Genomic DNA, 21,283 nt, shown 5'->3' with positions numbered 1-21,283 from the left:
TATCACCAAGACAGCTATCATGGAACAACTCCTATTCACCTCATTCAGGAGTGGGGAACCTCAAGCCCAGGGGTCAGATGCATTCCTCCAAGCATGTCTGTCTACCTGACCAACATTTTGGCTGGAATGTGTCCTTGTACTGTAATAAAACCCATTGCTTGTCTGGATAAAGAATGGACAGAAGAGTGTGTGTTTGTGGAACACACTGTCTTGTGTGGATGGAATGTACTCTACTGTAGAAAGGTAAATGCTGCATTCATGTTCTGGCCACCCTCTGTCAGGCTTCAGGAAATCCAGTCGCTCCCACTGTGGCAGCCAAGAAGCAGATAAACAAGAAGAGTTCTTACCAAGTCTTTTATTCAATATTCACAGAGAGGCATAGAAATGCCATCACTCTTAGATAATGGCGTTGCTCAGAGTAAAGTCCCACCCCCTCCATCTCTCCTATTATATGTCATTCCTGCATCAGCTGATCTGTGCTTTCTGCCTCTGAGCTGTCTGTTCTACTACTCTCAATGCACACTGGGTCCTGGGAGAAGGGGGGTGGGTCAGGAATGCTTTCTGAAGACACTGAGTCTGTCAGCTGTCTCCCACCCCCCGTGCTTATTCTTCCTGCTGCTCCTCTCCCAATATTTCCCAGCTTCTCCCCTCTGCAGCCTCTGTACTGTGACCTTCTGCAAACCACTGTTGTAAATCTATACTGTCCTCTTCTTGGGAAGGTTCAGGAGTGGGGATGGTCCCCACCATTCCTCCTCAGTCCAGTCCCTGACACCCGCCCTCCTTGCTCCACCCAACAATGGAAAGTAGCACCAAGAAGGCTATCCTTGAGGGAAAGATTTTCACTTGGCATCAAAAGGACAAACAGGGCGCCAGGCAAAACCATTGTTTAATAAGCAAACTTAATTGCCAAGGATGAGAGATAATAATAATTTATTATTATTATTATTATTATTATTATTATTATTACCCTGCCCATCTGGCTGGGTTTCCCAGCCACTCTAGGTGGCTCCCAATAGAATATTAAAAACACGATAAAACACTAGAAACTTCCCAAAACAGGGCTGCCTTCAGATGTTTTCTAAATGTCAGGTAGTTGTTTATTTCCTTGACATCTGATGGGAGGGCGTTCCACAGGGCGGTTGCCACTAATGTCTTTCTGAGACCCATTTGCATGTGTGTTGTGGCTGCTGAGGATGGTGGCAGAATGCCAGGCCCTGCAACCGCTTCCCACCTGGGAAAGGTGCAAGCAACCATTTCTGGCTCAAAACTCGCACACTTCAGCTCCTTGTTCCTCTACAAGAAAGTATTGTGTGTATAGTTTTATAACATGGCTTACGATGGTTAGGGAATTAGGCAAATATTCCACATCATTTTATGAAAACGAATGGAAGAATTTGATTTTATATCCTTGTGTCAGGCACCTAGCCCTCACAATAAGTCTGAGCAGAAATAAAATAGAAGCTTAGCCATTTTCCTGCTGTTGTCAATATGTCAGGCACTTAAATGGGTGATTTACCCATTATTTCTATTCGTTCCATTTCCGCATACACTATTCTTATCTTGCAATGGAAAGATAGAATGGAAAGATAGGGTTATTGCTGCTAAATCGACATGAAAGAACTAATTTAAGCTACGTATGGGAAGAAAAATGTCTTTAGCATATCTGTGTCTTGAAAAGCACCTTAAAGGTACTAAAAATATGACAATATGCACACTGGAATGTTCCGGATGGTCCAAATATATTGTTAAGATTCTAAATCATAGCACATAATATAAATTACAATCTTAACTCAATAATAGTGTGCCAATGGAACAGCTAGCATTCTTTTTCACCTTTGTAACAGTTATACTGTGTTACTGACTGAATATTTTCGGTGACGTTTTTCAATGGCAATTGTAAAAAAAAAGGCCACTTTGGCAGTTCAGCTTGTGTGGTTGTCTAATAAGTACTCAGTTTTTCATTGGGATGACCAGAAATTAGGTTCTGGTCCAGCTAAAAATAAAAGATGGGTTAAAAATTTAAGCTCCTTTTTATCTATAGATAGGGAAGTCACAAAACTGCATCATAATGAGCAGTCTAGGCAGCCAGTAGCAAGATGCATGTAGGGACCATAGTTTCTCAAATCCTGACACACAAGCTTCCAAACAAACCTTTCAACACAAACCAGAGCTTTCCAAACTGATGTTTTAATGTATTTTTAATCTCCTGTTGGAAGCCGCCCAGAGTGGCTAGGGAAATCAGATGGGCAGGGTATAAGTAATAAATTATTATTATTATTATTAGTCTCGCGACACGTTAGTGTGTCGGCTGCATTGTGTAGGTGTGTCACACAAATGCTCCCCACGCTCCTCCTGGGGCTGGAAAGGGGTTAGTTGAACCTCGGAGTGGCTGAGGAGACTCAGCTAGATGGACAGGGTATAAATAATAAATTATTATTATTATTATTATTATTATTATTATTATTATTATGTTAGTAATTACTGTGTCTCGAAGTGATGCATGTCTAAAAAGTGTGTCACCACAATATAAACTTAAACCTCTGCGAGAAACTTTGGAAAAATGATTTGAATTTTACTGCATGCTACACATTGAAAGAGAATTATATGAAAATGATTCACATGTGGCATTTAACTTTGAGTAGGTTGGCTAAGATGTATAGAGCAGAATCAGATATGTGTTGGAAATGTAAAGAAATGGAGTAAACATTTTTTTCATATGTGGTGGACATGTAACAAGGTAAAAGAATATTGGGAAATGAACTACAATGAGTTGGAAAAATGTTTAAAATAACCTTCCCCAAAAGACTGGAGTCCTTCTTGTTGGGAATAGTTCAGACAGAAATTCCTAGGTGTCAGAAAAAATTATTTATGTATGCAACAACGGCGGTTCGAGTTTTCTTAGCCCCCAAATAGAAAGTAATGGAGGTCCCAGGCAGGGAAGATTGGCAACTTAAGATGTTTGAATATACAGAACTAGCAGGTTTAACACATATAATAAGAGAGAAGAAGAACATGTATTCAAAGAAGAGTGGAAAATATTTATTAAGTATATGGTGAATAATTGCATACAGTTGAAAATGCTGGCAGCATTAAGATAAATTCAACAGTGTAGTTAATATTTGAGTAATGTAAAAGTGGAGAATCATTAAAATGGTTAAAGTAAAATATGCAGGAATGATAGAAAAGCAAAATGAACCATGAAAGGAGAAGAAGGGAAGTCATTGGATATATAATATTATGTAAAATATTTTATTTGAGATGCTAAATTGAAAATTCATACATATATATACAGAGAGAGAGTGCATGCATGTCACCAACATGAAAATTTAAGAAAGCCCTGACACAAACACTGAACATGTGGAGGAGAGGAGCAGGATCACACCTCTTTCTGCTCCACAGATTCATCTGAAGGTGTAAATTATAGATTTATTCAGATGAATACATAACAACTGGGGAAATTATATGAGGTCTTGCTCCTCTACACCCGCATTCAGGGATTTCTGTGTGAACAGTTTATTCAGAAGAAAAATGTGTAGTGCTTTGCGAGGTGGAGTCACTGTAGAAGCTGGGAGGACCTCATAATCCTGGATACTTTTTAATCTGCAGTCCTAAGTAATTCACCACAAGAGGGACTAGAGCACAGAGCTTGAATGAAATGGGAGTGGGACGGGGGTTTGAGAATGTGATTGACGCAATATATTCAGAACAAAAGGCTAAACTAATAGTTAACAATGTGGTTACAGAAGAGTTCAAAATTGAAAAAGGAACACGACAAGGCTGCCCGATTTCCCCTTTGTTATTTATTTCGGTTCTGGAGGTGCTCTTGAACTTGATCAGAGGGGACCGGTTGGTGGAAGGGATTCAGGTCGGAGCGAAACAATACAAATTGAAAGCTTTCGCAGATGACCTAGTTTTGACTCTGCAGGAGCCAGAATCTAGTACGAAAAGAGTATTACAACTGATACAGGATTTTGGTCGGGTGGCAGGATTTAAATTAAATAAACAGAAAACTAAAGTGTTGGGAAAAAATTTGACAGATATAGAGTCGGAACGGTTTCAGAGAGAAACAGAACTAACTATGGTTAAAAAAGTAAAATACCTAGGGGTAAACATAACAGCAAAAAACCTGAGTCTATTTAAGGATAATTATGAAAAATGTTGGTCTGAAATTAAGAGAGACTTGGATAGTTGGACAAAATTGAAGCTTTCTTTGTTAGGCCGAATTGCTGCTATCAAGATGAATGTATTGCCAAAAATGTTGTTTTTGTTTCAAACATTACAGATTGTGGACAAAACGGAGTGCTTCCGGAAGTGGCAGAAAGATATATCCAGATTTGTCTGGCAGGGCAAAAAGCCCAGAATTAAGTTTAAGATATTAACAGATGCGAAAGAAAGAGGGGGCTTTGCCCTGCCAGACTTAAAGTTGTACTATGAAGCCGCAGCTTTTTGCTGGCTAAAAGACTGGCTACTTCTCGAAGACACTGACGTGTTGGACTTGGAAGGTTTTAACAATGCTTTTGGTTGGCATGCATACTTATGGTATGATAAAGTTAAGATCAATAAGGCCTTTAAGAACCATATTGTCAGGAAAGCAGTGTTTAATGTCTGGACAAAATACAAAGACTTACTGGAAAATAAAACTCCAAGGTGGCTCTCACCTCTGGAGGCTAAGGCCCTAAAAAGACCCAATATGGAGGCCAAATGGCCAAAATATTGGGAAATATTAGAAAAAGATGGAGACAATTGGAAATTGCAGAGTCTAGAGAAAATGAAGGATAAGGTGCGAGACTGGTTACATTATGCTCAGATTAAAGAAGTTTTTAAAAATGATAAAAAGTTAGGGTTCCAGGTGGAGAAATCGAAGTTAGAAACTGAATTGTTAGAACCAAAGACTAAGGTATTATCTAGAATGTATAACTTGCTGTTAAAATGGAATACACAAGACGAAATGGTTAAATCGGCTATGATAAAATGGGCACAGGACATTGGGCATAACATCATGTTTGAGGACTGGGAAAGGTTGTGGACCACTGGGCTGAACTTCACCGCATGTAATGCTCTGAAGGAAAATGTAATGAAAATGATATATAGATGGTACATGACCCCAGTTAAACTTGCCAAAATATACCATTCGTCTGATAATAAATGTTGGAAATGTAAAGAAAATGAAGGAACATTCTTTCACCTCTGGTGGACATGCCCTAAGGTGAAGGTCTTCTGGGAAATGATATATAATGAGCTGAAAAAGGTATTTAAGTATACCTTCACTAAGAAACCAGAGGCCTTCCTTCTGGGTATTGTCGGCCAGAAGGTGTTAAAGAAGGACCGAACATTCTTTATGTATGCAACAACGGCAGCAAGGATACTCATCGCAAAAAAATGGAAAACTCAAGATCTACCCACACTGGAAGAGTGGCAGATGCAGCTGATGGACTATATGCAACTGGCCGAGATGACTGGCAGAATCCGTGACCTGGGAGAAGAGAAGATGGAGGAAGACTGGGAGAAATTCAAGAAGTATCTACAAAAACATTGTAATTTGGTTGAATGTTAAGAAGGATGCTAGATTATAAAAAATTGGCCACCACTAAATTAGATTTGAAATTTGATGATAAGTGAGACTAAAGAAAATATAAAAATTTTTGGAAGAAGTGCTAGATTATATTTGAATGTGTGGACATGAGATTGTAAACAAGTTGATAATTTGTTTGGAAAAAACTTTTAACGATGTAAATGGGAGCGGGAGACGCGAGGGAGTCCAAAGAAGTGATGAAATTATGTCTGTGATAGAAGTAAGATTGTTTATTATTTGTGCATTTATATTTAAAAACTTTAATAAATATTTATAAAAAAAAAAAATAGAGCACAGAGCTAGATAGTCCTGGTTCCTGTTTTCCCAGATGCGATCTACTGTCATAGTCTCTCCAACAGGTCAGTCAGTCAGAGCACGAGACTCTTAATCTCAATGTTGTGGGTCTGAACCTGACGTTGGGCAAAAGATTCCTGCATTTCGGAAGGTTAGACTAGATGACTCTTGTGGGCCTTTACAATTCTGTGATTCTAAGGCATTGCCTTAACTCATAAGGATATTTACTAAAGCAGTTGACTAAGCCAATCAGTTTGCTAAATCAATTAGTAAATGTCTGATAGCATTTATAGGAATCTGAGCATGACAAGGCCGAAAGCTTTGCAAGTTTGTCTGCTTTCAGCTTCGATACCTCTCCTTTCGAGCAAATATTCAAGGCAGCTTACAAAAGAATGATAAAAATGGGGAACTTATTAGTAAAACAACAGAACAATCTAAATAAGGCTAATGAGGGAACGGAGGGGTCCTAAAAGGCAGTAGCAGCATAAATGAAAACTTTAAGACAGTACTTTGCAAAAGTTAACTTTCATAGTCATACTGGGGAGAAAGCTTAAAATTGAACATACTTTGGGTTGATCAAACTATTTTGTACATACACAAGTAAAAACACATAATGTTAAACTATCTCAACATGGTATTAATTACTAACCTATTTATATAAGGTGTCCCACCCCTGAAACCTGAATTCTGCTGCCATTGGAACATCTATTTTCTAATTTTGCTTTCTATGGGGAAGAAAAGAAGCTTGTAGTATGTCACTCTAATTACCCTAATTTAGCAACATAACTGCAACATAAATTTAACAGAAGGAAGAGGGAGGGAGAATGTTTTCTATGATCCAACTTGGCTGTCACCTCATAAGCAAACAATCTTGGCACTGGAAACTGCAGTATAAAATATGTGTGTTCATTGATGTAGGGGGACAACTTGTGGCTGCTTTTTTTGAAGATCTGCTAGATGTGTTTTATCTTTGAGATATTAACTGGTTTTTGCAAGCCTTCCTAGTATGTTGCTTCTGGGTCAAAATTCACAAAAAAGTGAATTAATTATCAATATACTTCACACAATTCCCACCTCCCTCTCATTGTTCATCAATTTACAGGGGAAATTACAAAAAAGGTTTTATGGATGCATAATCAGGACCAGCATTGAATAGAAAATCTTCCAGCTTTATCTTCTGTCTTGGAATGAAAAGGAAGTCAGAGTGGAAATGTGTGCTTGGGAAAGTGGTGCAGATCATGGGTGCTGGTCCTGTCATAACTTCAAATCATTGGTTATAATTTCTGCACAGGGGGACTACATACATTCTCCCCAAGATCTGAAGCCTTTGAATGCATGAGCTGTACTTTCCATTGTTGCAGGGTACTGATCACACAGGCCAAGCCTACACAACTACCCTACACAACCAAAAGACAATTGCTGCCATTCACAGGGGTCAGTGTTATACATTATACAGTCATACCTCGGGTTACAAACACTTCAGGTTGCGTTTTTTTGGGTTGCAGAAGTGCCGAAACCTGAAAGTACCGGAACGGGTTACTTCCGGGTTTGGGCGGTCATGCATGTGCAGAAGCGCCGAATCGCAATCCGTGCATGCACAGACGCACAGACGCACAGACGCAGGTTCCGAACACTGCGGGTTGTGAACGTGCATCCTACATGGATCACGTTTGCAACCTGAGTGTCCATTGTACCTTGGGACTTACACGAAAGTCTTGGGCCACTTCTTGGTATCCAGTTGTAAGGATCCTGTTCAGGCCCCCTAGACACCTTGCTTTCTCTGTGCTTTAAGTGTGTTTTCTTGTAACATGTAAGGTTAATAAATACGCATTGCCATAGACATTCTGAAGCAGGGCTGGGGGACCTTGGACCTGGGGGATAAATGAGTCATTCAAGGCCTCTCTGTCTCTCTAAAACATTATCCTTTCCAGGCTTCAGGCCTCACCAACCCTGATCAATACCTTCTGTGAGTGATTCTGCCTATCTGGAAAGTTTCCTTCAACTGTAGTTATGCCTCACATTTGCCTGGATAGAGGATGAAAGTGTGTGTGTGTGTGTGTGTGTGTGTGTGTGTGTGTGTTGAAACATCTGACTTTTTCTTCTGACAGACCACTGTCATGTGGACTCTGGAAGTCTGCCGATGAAAGGGTGTGGCCCTTGAATTGAAAAAGATACACTACACATTTATGAAGAATCAGTGCCACATTTGCCACTGCAATGCAAAAAAGTAAATCTATTACAGCCCTCTGTTTTGACCCTGTGGTGACCAAAACGCCAGGCCATTGTGAGAAAATGAAATCAGTGTGCAAGTGCTTAATGTAAGCTCTGCTGAACTTTTCAACTAACACAATTATATTTCTTCTGACCCATTTTACTCTATACTTACTCTCATATTGCTTTGTGACCTTTATTGTCATGCCAATTCATTGAAAATGGCAGCATGAAAAGTGCTGGGCTGCTGCAGAAACTTCAGACCAAGCACATAACAGATTTCATCATTTTGTTCTTGTTTTCCAAAACAAATCTATATGGCATTGCTGTCATCCCAGTGCAATGAAAATGAAATCAGAGCTTGAGTGTTCAAAAGCTATAGAAATATAAGAAATAAGACAAGCATACTGGTGCATGAAAGGAAATGAGAGTGTTATGATTTATTATCCATATAAATTATAAATAAACAAAAGCAGCATTTGTAGTTTTGGTGATCAATGGTGCTCATGGCTGTCTTAGGTTCTGGGATATTATTCCAGTGTGGGAAAAGCTTCAATGTGCATATTGATGTATGTATGTAGAGCTACTCCATGCAAGGATTAAACCAAGTCCCCTCCTAGTATGGAGGATCTCTATGTGCTTTCAGCACTGTGTGCATGGAACCATTTCTCACACTATCTGCATGCATGGGCAATGGGGAAGCATTTCTGCTGTGGGTGTTGGGGACATGACCATAGCATGCATTGACTGCAGGTGGAAGGTTAGTATTCATGACCTCATGACCCCAACCTCTTTCCTTGTGTTAGAGATGGGGGTCATGTGAACCTCTGTCAATATCACTGATGATGTCATGACAATAGTATTGTTTCCATCAATGGTGATAGGAGTTGTCCAAAATAACTGATGAGCACATTGTTCGGGAAGGCTGATCTAGTCCACTCTGTTACAAGCAGCAGCAGCAGCAGCAGCAGCAGCAATAATGACAACAATTTTATTATTTATACACCACCCACCAGGCTAGGTTGCCCCAACTACTCACAATGGCCAGCAAGACACTGTTGGAAGTTTGCCATAAGGATAATGAAGGTATTGACCATCCCTTGCTGATCAGCCCAGGGTTCTGGTGCTTGAAAGCATTACTCTTATTTCTTATTTTAATTAATCAATTTTGTTGTGCGTTCTCTTGATTCAGCAAGTCCTAGGGCAGTGGTGGCCAAACTTGGCCCTCCAGCTGTTTTGGGACTACAATCCCCATCATCCCTGGCCACTGGTCCTGTTAACTAGGAATGATGGGAGTTGTAGTCACAAAACAGCTGGAGGGCCGAGTTTGGCCACCACTGTCCCAGGGCAATACATATTAAGCATGGATTGGAGCCTTGCAGCAATTCTAGAGAATTCTGCCACCATTGTTACATACCATGTAGTCTAGTAATCCATCTATAGTCCAGGGTCTAGAATCCTTTTCTAGACAATCAAATACTCTGTGTTGTTTTTGGAGTAGCTATTTGTGCCAATTTCTATAAAGAGATGTGGGAGATGACCGGAGGTGAATGCCTTGGTAATGAGAGTCAATCATAATAATGAAGTGAGGCAATCTGTGCAGGTTTGTGGTTTTGAGAGAGGCAAGTAGCTACAGCATCCTTGAACCACATTACTTGTGCCCATCACCAAATGACTTGCTCCTACCCAGAGGGTAAAGCGCCTTTTACATCAGGATGCGTGTTAAATGGAGCAAGAGGAAATCCAAATCTTTGAATTTGGCAAATTAAGCTAAACTGATGCTGTATTAAAAACTCATTTAAGTAATTTGTTATTTGAGAACAGAAAAAGTAGCTATTAGATAATCCTTATACTTTCTTTTCTCAGTCTGCAATTCACAGTGGACTAATTAATAAGCACAAAGATGTGAATTGCTCAGATTTAATAAAAGTCGGAACATTCTCATTGTTTCCAGAATAATGATTTGTGTGTGCCTTTGATGACTTGTTGTAACCTGGTTACCACATTCTTCAGAAAAATCTTCTGAACTTTGTGGATACTAATCCATATAATGACATTACTATTGGGAGACTTGTGACTGAAGATAATTTGCAGGGTTTTTTTCTGAGTAATTTGCTAATCACGCATATTTTAAAATAGCTTTCCAGAACAGAATGACATGCTTCTTCTTCTTTCCTTTTAAGATGCTCTGTGATTTAAAATAATGGTTTAGGTTGGGTTTTAATTTCCACACAGTAGCAAATTGTCTAGTTAATAATATTCTTATGATCAGGGCTTTTTTTCTTTTAAAAAAAGTTTAGGGGTACTCTCATTCCATCTGAGCCTCAGGAAACACTGTGAAAGGAAATGAGGCCGCCATCAGCGGTAGCAACAGAACTAACAGTTCACCATGCTAGAGAATAAATTATTTTTTTAAAAAAAATTCTCAGTTTCTTCTCCCGTTAGGTTCACAAAATGTTTAGGAGTATGTGTACCCCTTCATCCCCCCCCCCCCAGAAAAAAGCACTACTTATGATGCAGAAGAATGAGAGCCACAAAACTACTTTGGATACAGGAGAGGCCATGTCTCAGTGTCAGTGACCAAGCTCTGAATATAGAAGATTCAGTCTCTGGCATCTCCTTGTGGGGTGAGAAATACCCCTGTCTGAGACCCTAGACAAACACTGTTCATCACTGTAGAAAAAACTAAGCCAGTGGGGACCACATGAGGCAACTTCTTATGTACATTCAGTCTTCTATAATCTGGGGCTCTGCAGGTGCATTCAGACATGCATGTCCATCTCTGAATGATTGCTCAAATCTTGCACATGCATTAACCCCTCAAATCCCAGATTCAACTGCATGCGTACATCCTGGGGGCTGCTTTGAATGCACAGCCCTGGCCAGATAATCAGTGATAGAAGTAACAACACTGCACACAAAAAAAGGCCAAAGAAATTAAAATTTTGATTATTCAAGTTAATTGTCCCTGCCCCCTGTACTGCTCTAATTAGGTATCATTATACATATACTGAAGGAGACTTCCACACATGCAATCCTAGCTGGATGCAGTGTTGTGCACGTAATTCCCCTGACCAGTCTAATAGCTCTACCACCACATAATGGCGTTCCACATGCTTAGCCCTATAAAGATATGTGATATCCTTCCAATCAGTTACTTGGGAGGTGTGTCAAGATTAGATTCAGTCTCCTCATCATTTCCTTTCCCCACCAACATCTCCGTGGTATGGTTCTGTCTTCCCCTAAAGCAGGCATGGCCAAACTTGGCCCTCCAGCTGTTTTGGGACTACAATTCCCATCATCCCTGACCACTGGTCCTGTTAGCTAGGGATGATGGGAGTTGTAGTCCTAAAACAGCTGAAGGGCGAAGTTTGGCTATGCCTGCCCTAAAGTGTTGCCCACACATAGCCTAGCCGCTACAGTCACATGTTCTTGGACCACAACTTTACATCATTATAGGGTTACCACCTTTGGTCGGGCAAAATATGGGACCGGTCAGGGAGGAATTGGGGGGCTAAAAATTACTTTACCTGGTGCAGAAATGTGTATTTAAAAACATTGCCACATTGGAAAAGAAACTATTGCGCCCCACATAAATCTCATTTTGTAAAATAGATGTCATAAATACAATCAGAGAGCTCTCCTCCTTCCATCAGGCCTACCCTCTGCCTGCACAGTTTTGAGGAGGAAGAAAAGGATGAGCTTGAATATGTGAAAAAGGGCATCTGTTTGAAGTCCAAACAGAAAAGGGAACATTTTTCTCCAAAAAAAAGGATGGGCACGTGGCAACCCTAATACATTGAACCCATGCTGTTGAGCACTGCAGTCACCATAGTTTGTCCACATAATGCCCTGAAAAGTGTATGGACAACATCGGATGACATGAGCTTTGTGTTCTAAATTTGTCTCTTATTTGCACTCTACAATTGTTCCAGAGTGTTGCAATTAAGCAAATGGTTTGAGCAACAATTAAGCAAATGGTTTGATATACCCAGCACCACATGGCTATGCTGACACTTAACAGTCTAGCTAAGCTGGTGAGGAGGTTTAGTCCATCAAAATCATCACGGCAGTTGTGCATTTTGAAGGCCTGTTTCCAGGCATCTGTTTGTTTGGCCTTAGAATCTCTGGCCAAAGCCATGCAAGCCCATGCGTGTAGCTAATGTGCCACATTGCATCATGTTTCTTTTAGATCTCTTCCCCTGAACCCCATGTCTCAAGAGCACATCATATTTAATAGCTCAAATGCATGCAGGAGAGTAATACCAGATGACTTTCTTTTTATTTAAAGTTGAGGTTGCTGGGCAATTAGAGTGTTTTGCCTTCCCCTCCTTGCTCAGTTTTGATGGAGCCTGGTGACCCTGTGCTTGGCAATGTGTCGGATGGAGTGAACAGCCTATAACAAATTGAGAGGCACTCTCCCATCTGCTAGGCTCATAAACAAGCAGATAGAAAAGAATTCTTTCCACGCCTCCTCTGAGGAACCAGCTTGACCGTGACAGGAAGATGGGCAGTAACCAGAGCTATGAAATGCCAGTGGGGAGGTGGGATGAGAATTGACCATTTTCTACACACAACCATTGATTAAATGGCTGTGGTTGAAATGCTGAGAGCCCCAGGATGGCCAGCTCGACAGCTGTCATGTCTATGGGAGTATGGGAGGAATATTTTTTTTCCATCATTGTTCTTAACAGCTATAGAATGGGAATGTGCCCAAGACATCAAGAATTGGCTTCATTTCCTAGCCTACATATTGGCCTGCTTCTGTGGGAGGCAGCATTCACTCATTATTTTTAGTAGTTCTGGATGCTCTGAGGATTAAAATGGTCAAAAAGCTCTGGGACTAAAGATAATTGAAGATAGCTGAAGAAACGGAGTAATTTTCAGACAGGGTTGGGAGAAGATTGTGAAGTAATAAGTAGGATTTGGATGCTAAATCAGGTGGATATTTATCATTTGAAGTATGGGGGGGGGGAATCCAATTCATTGAATATAAGGGCCTTCCTTATCCAAGCAATTGCCTGCTTGCAAATCCTCTCATTAGAATATGCCTTTTTATCAATTGGAGTCAACAGAGGTGGTGTTTGTCATTGTATTCTATTTTGGTTTTTGGTTGTTGTTTTTTGCTACTGCATGCATTTTTCTTATATATTTCTTTTCTCTTATTTTGGTACCACAAACAATTGTGGCTTTAGAAAGATTTCTCTAGGACAGGTATTAATCATGGCTTGGAAATGGCAGTGAGAAGCTGCTTGGCTGTTTCCCCGAGGAGAATTGAAGACAGAGATCATGTGTTGGCCAAATGACTATTTGACATCAACCACTGACTCACTTTGGAAAACAGCTGGGAAAATGCCAAAGGCTTTGGCTGCACTTGCCTGTTTCCAGTATGGGCTAAGATGATGCAAAGCAAATGTGGATGTCCTTTGAAAAATAAAGATATTTTTTTTAAGTGACTCATTTTGCAGCAAAGCTGAATAGATAGATGCTTGTGGCCTATTTTAATAATTTATTTGGAACTATTTTTTGGCTTGTAGCCTTTTTTTTTTTTTTTTACTCCACAGATACGCCCACTGGAATGCAAGTTAAAGGTAATTAACATCATGACCCATTAAAAATGTACGTTGGTGCTAAATTAACTAAAGCACCGTGGTCACTTTGGCCTTCTCCTCCATCTTTGTGAATTACATGGGTCTTACTCCTGAGAGGACAGCTGGTACTTTCAGTCTTCAGTTAACCATGGCAGATAATCAAGGCTTGAGGATCACTCTAGATCAAACAAACCCACAGTTTCCCCTCAGTATAAAGAGGTAATGAGAGGTCTAGGGAGCCTGGGAGGTTGCCTAGAACAAACCATACCATAGCCTCCAACTTTGAATTTAAACTACTGGTTGCCTCCTCCCATCAATCAGTTCTGAAGGAGAATTTAGGCAGATCAGCCATTCCAATTTGCCACAGAGTAATGTCTTCTCAGTAGTTTGACTCTGTGAGCCTCCTTTCGTCTGTTCATGACTAGCCCACAACCAAAGGAGGCAATTGGTCTCCGGGTGTTGTGAGAGGAAAAGCATTTGAGTTTGGGAAAGGGAAGAATGTTTGTTTTCCTAGAGTTCAACGGTTCCTTCCAACTCCACAACTCTATGATTTCTCTCAAAGAACAACTGTGCACCCCCCCCCCTCAACAATTCTCTCTCTCTCTTTCACCTGACCTTTACACTGAGATGTTTGCCTAGTGGTAATGGAGTGAAAGAAAAGAGCATAGGAACTTGGACGACATCAGGTGAAGGAGTGACAAGGGACAAATGGGCTGATTCCTAAAATATCTCCTCAGGAGACAAATTGGCAGCAGCCACTTTGCTTTCTTACGGCGCACCCAAGATAGCAATTCAATAAACTTATATGAAACCCACTTCAAGACTCATAGGTTGATATCCAACTAAATCGTAAACAGACCCATTAAAGTAAATGCAACTAAGTTACTTAACTCCTTTGATTTTGATGAGTCCACCCTGAGTATGGTTTACATTGGATATCACACATTGTTTCCTATACTTATAAGTAAAATAGTATTTTTTTTAAAAAACCTCACATCTTGCTTAAAATGTGGTAGTGGTCACATGAAACCAGATAATATTGTTTTGAGGGCCAGATCTAACTTGAAGTCAGTTAGCTGTCCATTGTTATCCCATAAGCATGGAGCATTTAGATTCTTTCACCTGCTTTTCAGCAGTCTTCTTTTCTGAATGTAGATATGGGAGTGGGCTGGAGTCATGGTCAAGAATGCCTCAGGTGGATGTTGTTGTTGTTTTTTTTTTTTTTTTTTTTTACACTTTCCACTAAGTACTAATTGCTAACATTACTACTACTGCTACTACTGCTACTAGTCCACCCTTCACCAAATGTAACCCAGGGTGGGTTCCCAAAATATCACAATTAAAAACAACATCTATCCTCATTAAAATTGTTAAGTTGAAACCATGAAACCAACAAACTTGGCAGAACAGAGCAACAGCATAGGTCTTGTGAAGCATTTTTGCCAGAAAATATGCAAGGTTTGCCTGTATGTTTTCCTCTGTGTGGCTGATAACAACTGGTGGTGGTAAGGATTTGAATTATGAAGTCACAGCACAGATTAGGTGACCACTTGTCTTTGTTAAAGGGGAAAAAAGAGGAAAAGGAGATACCTTTTCACCTCAGCTGTCGTGTTGCCACCATTGGATCTGGAAGAAGACCGATAGTCAATGGCTCTCCTCTAACGTCATTCCTGTCAGGAGATCAGATAGTTGATGTCCTGTTACACTTGTAGTTGTATTTCATTGCTGCATCCTCGCATCTCATCCTCACAGTTTGTATTAACTATTTACAGAATAATAATTAAAAAAATGAAGTCATAGGAAGAAACCCCAAACCAGCCAAGTCATGCACAGTAGGGCTGCTTCCTTTAATATTTCATCCAAAAATATCTGGATGTTTTCATCAAAAAGTATAAATATCTCTAAGAAATGTAACACACTTGAACTTCCCTTAAAAAAGAAGGCATTTTGAACACTTGAATCCTATTCATCACATTGAAAGATGCACTACCTATGGAGGAGGAAAAGCAAAGCATGTTTCTTTCAAATGAAATACTTTTTAAATGGAATACTTCACATGCATCTATTTGCATTTTTAAAAATATATATATAGCACTTTCAAAGATAATCTTTACAAAACATGCTGCACTTTGCTTATCATCAAAAGACATCCCGGTTATAAAAAAGGACTGCTTTTTCTTTTTCTTTAACCCACACATTTGTCATTATAGCAGGCACTAAGTGGTTATGTAGGACACAAATCACCCACCAATATTGCTTCTTTTTTAGAAACTGCCCTTCTTAGTGCTTTACCTTCAAAGCTTAGGTGGACTCCAATATTTGAACCCTAATTTAAAGAGACACTATAGCCAAGTGATTTATAACTTACCCCATTTTATAGGGAATTTTACCCACATGACAGATAATTCTCTTATAATAATTCTACTGATATGCAATTATGTACACTTGGCTTTGCGACACCTTTGTCTTCGAATCTGGAAGTAAACAGTGGAAAACAATTGGATAAGCACAGGCTCCATAGCATGAAGTGAACAGTCTCAATTTTGTGCAATCACATGGTATTTTAGAAGGAATAATACTAATAATACTAATACTAATACTAATACTAATACTAATAATTTATTATTTATACCCCACCCATCTGGCTGGGTTTCCCCAGCCTCTCTGGGATACATTGTAAGGATGGGGGTGCAGTGGGTGTGGCTTGCCCCAGGTGTCACCACTGGGGGGGTGACAAAATGCCGGGCAGCACTCACCTCGTGGCCTGCAGTGCGCCCGAGCTACACATCTCTCCTGGGAGGCTCTGCATTGCCCCAAATGGTCCGCCCACTGCCTCCCCCTAGCTGTAGGGTGGCTGAGTGGGAGGAGGCAGGCAGACTCCAGAGGCCCCGCCCCATGGGTGGCTTGCCCCACCCACCCTGCCCCTATGGGCAGTTCGCCCCACCTCTGGATGCATCGCCCTAGGTGCCCGAGGGGCTTCCTCCACCACTGATTGTAAGCCATATAATTTGTTACTCGTACCCAAATTGCTCTCCTTCATGTGGTGGAAAGAGAGATCCTTTCCCACGTACTAGGATGACACTGTGACCTAACGGCTTACTGTTGTGGCAGATCCTCATGGAGTATCTAGAGCACAATCTAGTCGATCCAAACAAGACTGAGACACTCTCATTCCTCTGTCCTGATGAGTAGGACAGTAGGATGAGTAGGACCCTGTTTTAGATGGGGTCACACTGTCTCTGAAGGAGCAGGTCTGAAGCATGGGGGTTAAGTTATGCCCATAGACTAAACCAGACCTCCCCAACCTGGTGCCCTCTGTAAGCTTTGGACAACAATCCAATTCACCTCAACCAGCATGGGCAAGTGATAAGTGATTGTGGGAGTTACAGTTCAAAACATCTAGATAGCACCAGGTTAGGAAAGAATGGACTAAACCCAGTCATAAGTAGTGCTACCACTGCAATGTCCTGGTTTGAAAACATATCTTGTTATTCATAATATAATGATCACCTTCAATCCAAGGCACACATGCACTTCTATGAGTTCTTCTTTAGCTCAGTTTGTGATTAAAGCCAGGGGGGTAGAACTTGTTTCTGTATCTTTCTCTGTCTCTCCCTGTCTGGCTCCATTTTAATTTACTTGTCCTGAATATCCTCCCTTTCTGGTGCCTGCTACAGCATGTCCCAAACTCTAATGGACTGAGATAATGCAGACCCTAGGAAATGTAATTTTCTCAGGTCACCTGAATTCCTTATACGGACACCAGACATCATGGGAAATAATATTTCCCAGGACTCCAGGTGCATGGAGAACTGACACGGCAACATTCCAGTAGCTGTCTGTTGCTGCTAGCCTGCTAGGCAAGTTGAAAGGTGGACAGGGCAGGCTACATAAGCTTGTGGATACAAGTTGAGAACTCTTCCCTTGTCACATTTGGTGGGGACGTGGGAGAGGGATGTCAGGATTCACAGAATGCTGTGTAAGTAAGTCTGCAGGCTTGAGTTTGCTAGTTGACAGGCTGATGCAATACTTTCTATGGAGATGCTGGGTCAGAATGACTCAGCAGTAATGTGCTGACAGTGGATTGGCTGTTTAAAGGGAAGCCTGTCCAGCAGTAAGGGTGGTGGTGTGGAGGTGTGTGGTCAGAGAGAGTGAGTCTTCCTATTTGCCATAAGGTGCAGCCAGGTACTCTGTCTGATTGTATGAACTGCTTCTGTAGATATTTGTGTATACAGTGGTACCTCGGGTTAAGTACTTAATTCGTTCTGGAGGTCTGTACTTAACCTGAAACTGTTCTTAACCTGAAGCACCTCTTTAGCTAATGGGGTCTCCTGCTGCAGCCACGCCGCCGGAGCCCGATTTCTGTTCTCATCCTGAAGCAAAGTTCTTAACCTGAAGCACTATTTCTGGGTTAGCGGAGTCTGTAACCTGAAGCGTATGTAACCTGAAGCATATGTAACCCGAAGTACCACTGTATATAGCTCACAATAAAAAATACTGCACTGAAAAACCTGGGACTCTGAGCATTTCTGCTAAAGCACCGCAAGGAATTCGCGACAAGGGAGAGGGCTCAATTCCAAATCAAGATGTGACAAGTTTTTCCATTTCTAGTCACGACGAGTCAATACTTAAATTATAATAAAATATATGGTAGACTATATAAAGCCTCACTATTACAAAAAGAGGACACATATTTTTAAAGCAGGAAAAAGGAGATACTATATAGTGGGCTTTTTTAAGGGGATGATTTTTGAAGAGGACAATTCAGTGTTAAGCAATGTATAAATTGTTAAATTAAATACTGTAGTTTACCAGGGTTGCCTTACCTATCCATCTGTCCACCTACTCATCTTTTATATTTTAACACCATCACACAGGAGCCTTAACTGCTGTGTGTTGGTTTTGCAGAAGGAGATTCTGTGGGTTAGAAGAATGATTTCATATACTCTTGGCGGCCAAATATCAGAACTCCACTTCCGTGAGAACAGCTGCTAAAGTGACTGTATCCTTTACCCCTAGCCAGTGAGGTTTGGCTGAGGAAACAACTTCCTGGTAGGTATTGCAGCTCTCTGCTTCTTCAACCACCCCTTAGGTATTTTGGCTAGAGATCACACAGCGCAGGTTTATTGCTAACAATGGGTGTGGAGTCATTTCTGCATTTTTCATATCCTGTTGCCACTCAGTAGAACACAGTCCACTTCCACTATATTTTTTACTCCTGTCTGCCTCGAGGGATGGAAATGGAGAAGCACTGACCTATAAATATTGGAATTCCCCTCTGCAGTCGGTGTATTTTCCATAGAATACAATACTGTGTGCAAGGCTACTAGCAATCATAGTTTCAGGGTTTTTTTCCACATGTGTAGCTTAAATTGGTGAACCGATTTATAACAAGCCAATTTAAAACTGGCATTGGCTGGAATGGACATAGTGGTGCTATTGTGTTCAGATCACATGATTCCTCTTAGGAGCACATATATTTATGACCAACCCACTAGATGAAATTTGGCTGAAGCTTCATTGGTCGCCCTGGGAGATAACATGTGCAGGGAAAGGAACAGAGAGACTGCAAGCTTGTTGGTTCTTCTGAATCTCTCAGCAGTATTTGATGCTATCAATTTCCAGATTACATGTCCAGCATAGGATTTATGGACCACTGCTCATTGATGACTCAACTTCCATGCCACAAGCAGATTCCAGATAGTGCTGGGGGAATTATGGTCAAGCACCATGACACTTGTATGATAATGTTCCCCAAAGATTTTCTCTTATCCTCCTTATTGTTTAATATCTACTTTAAGCCTTTAAAGCACAGATGGGAAACCTGTGGACCTCCAGAAGTTGTTGGACCAACTGCTATAAGCCCCAGCTAGCACTACCAGTGGCCAGGAATAGTGAGGGTTGTGCTCGAACAAAATCCATACAAAGTACCTGAGTACCTAAGGAAGGCATCTCCAAACTCTGCCCTCCAGCTGTTTTGGGACTACAACACCCATCATCCCTAGCTAACAAGACAGTGGTCAGGGATGATGGGAACTGTAGTCCCAAAACATTTGGAGGGCCGAGTTTGGGGATGCCTGACCTAAGGGCTGGTAGCCTCCCACATGAATCTGCTCAAAATTTAAGCTTTGTCTCAGAGAATATTCTCTAACTGCTTTTGCTAAATAAGATTAGATAGGTCACCCAACCAAGGAGAGGGTCTTCTCAGTGGTTCCACTCAGGTATGCTCTTCTTCAAAAACAAGGGAGGCACCAACTCTTTTACCATTAAAGAAACAAATCAAAACTGTTTCGCTCACCAAGTGAGGAAAAGCTACCAAGCCCCTGGTAGCTTTTAAAATTCCTCTGCTGCCGTTTTTTAATTCTTAATTTAATTCTTGTTCTTTCTTTTTAATTTTTCTTTACTCTTTCTGTTCAGAAGGTCTTAATTATTAAATTTCTTTATTGCTTATTCATTTTTACAAAGGGGGAGAAGCAAGGAACATAGCAAGGAGTGGTTAATATGTAATAATAATTAATAATAATAATAATTTATTATTTGTACCCCGCCTATCTGGCTGGGTTTCCCCAGCCACTCTGGGCGGCTTCCAACAGAGATAAAAAATACACTAAAATATCACATATTAAAAACTTCCCTGAACAGGGCTGCCTTCAGATGTCTTCTGAATGTCACACATCCAGCGACATGCATTTAGATTTGTTTCGGATAAAGATGGGAATTTACAGCTTAAACCAAAGGTGTCATTGGCAGAGATGAAGTTGAAGAGACTTGATAAAAGATGGAGAGGGGGTGCTCTAATTACATGTTCTAGGTCAGAATTCCAGCAAGGGAGAAAGAAGATTCCACAGGTGTAGGAGACTTTTGACCAGGCAGAGGGCAGAATTTAACTGCTCCCCTCTCACTCCTTTTATTGGCCATCACATGCAACCCTTCATAGAAGTGACTGCTTGAAACACTGCTCAGCTAATGATTCTGGTTGCCTTTGCTGCTAGGCTGAATACCTGCCACTATGCTTGCTTCACAGGTTATTTACATAAGAGATACATTTGTGTAATTCCGTAAGGCTAAGGTGAAGTCCTCCACTGCTGATCTAAAATGATTTAATTGAGCACTCGTCTATCAGGCATTCTAAATTAGCTGTCACTTGTAGAACGGGCTTCGAGAAGGTCACTCGGCTCTTTCAAACATGGCTTCTGACTTGAAAACACCAACTATGATAAATTGCTTGATTTATGTTTTTCTGTTTCTTTGTGCACTTAGCTACCTTGAACATAATCAGGGTAGCCTGTGACCGCCAAGCTCATTTGAGTCTCAGCTAATCCCTTTATCTATTAAACCCACCAGCTTTCTGCATATGATCTTTTCCTCCTTTAAAGGATCTCTCACAGGCAGCACAGAATGGGCATTGATGATGAAATGCAACAAACTCTTCCTAGAGTTTCTGTGACATGCTTTCTAAGGCTAGGTCCCTACAAATAATACAGATTTGTGCAAATACTCAAGGTTAGTCCAAGGATTGTCACTGTTTATCTATTACTATGTTAATATCCTTCTAGAAGCATTGTTGTCCTACAGTGCGGTTTCACCTAGGGATAGGAGCAGAATTCAATTCAAT

The 21,283-nt window shown here is 40.8% G+C and overlaps 1 long non-coding RNA gene across 2 annotated transcripts in view; it reads right to left on the bottom strand.

Moving 5' to 3' along the window:
* Window positions 1–21,283, bottom strand: part of LOC309349729 — a 53,595-nt gene that overhangs the window by 15,106 nt on the left and 17,206 nt on the right. For both annotated transcript variants that reach the window (XR_014160141.1, XR_014160142.1), the window contains exon 2: window positions 15,259–15,430. This is a non-coding gene — a long non-coding RNA (uncharacterized lncRNA). The remainder of the gene's footprint in view (window positions 1–15,258; window positions 15,431–21,283) is intronic.

The sequence above is a fragment of the Podarcis erhardii genome (assembly GCF_964252035.2).
Source record: "Podarcis erhardii genome assembly, chromosome: 9".
Lineage (NCBI taxonomy): Eukaryota > Metazoa > Chordata > Lepidosauria > Squamata > Lacertidae > Podarcis > Podarcis erhardii.
Note: the sequence above shows the minus strand (reverse complement) of the source record. Positions and strands in the feature narration are given on the sequence as shown.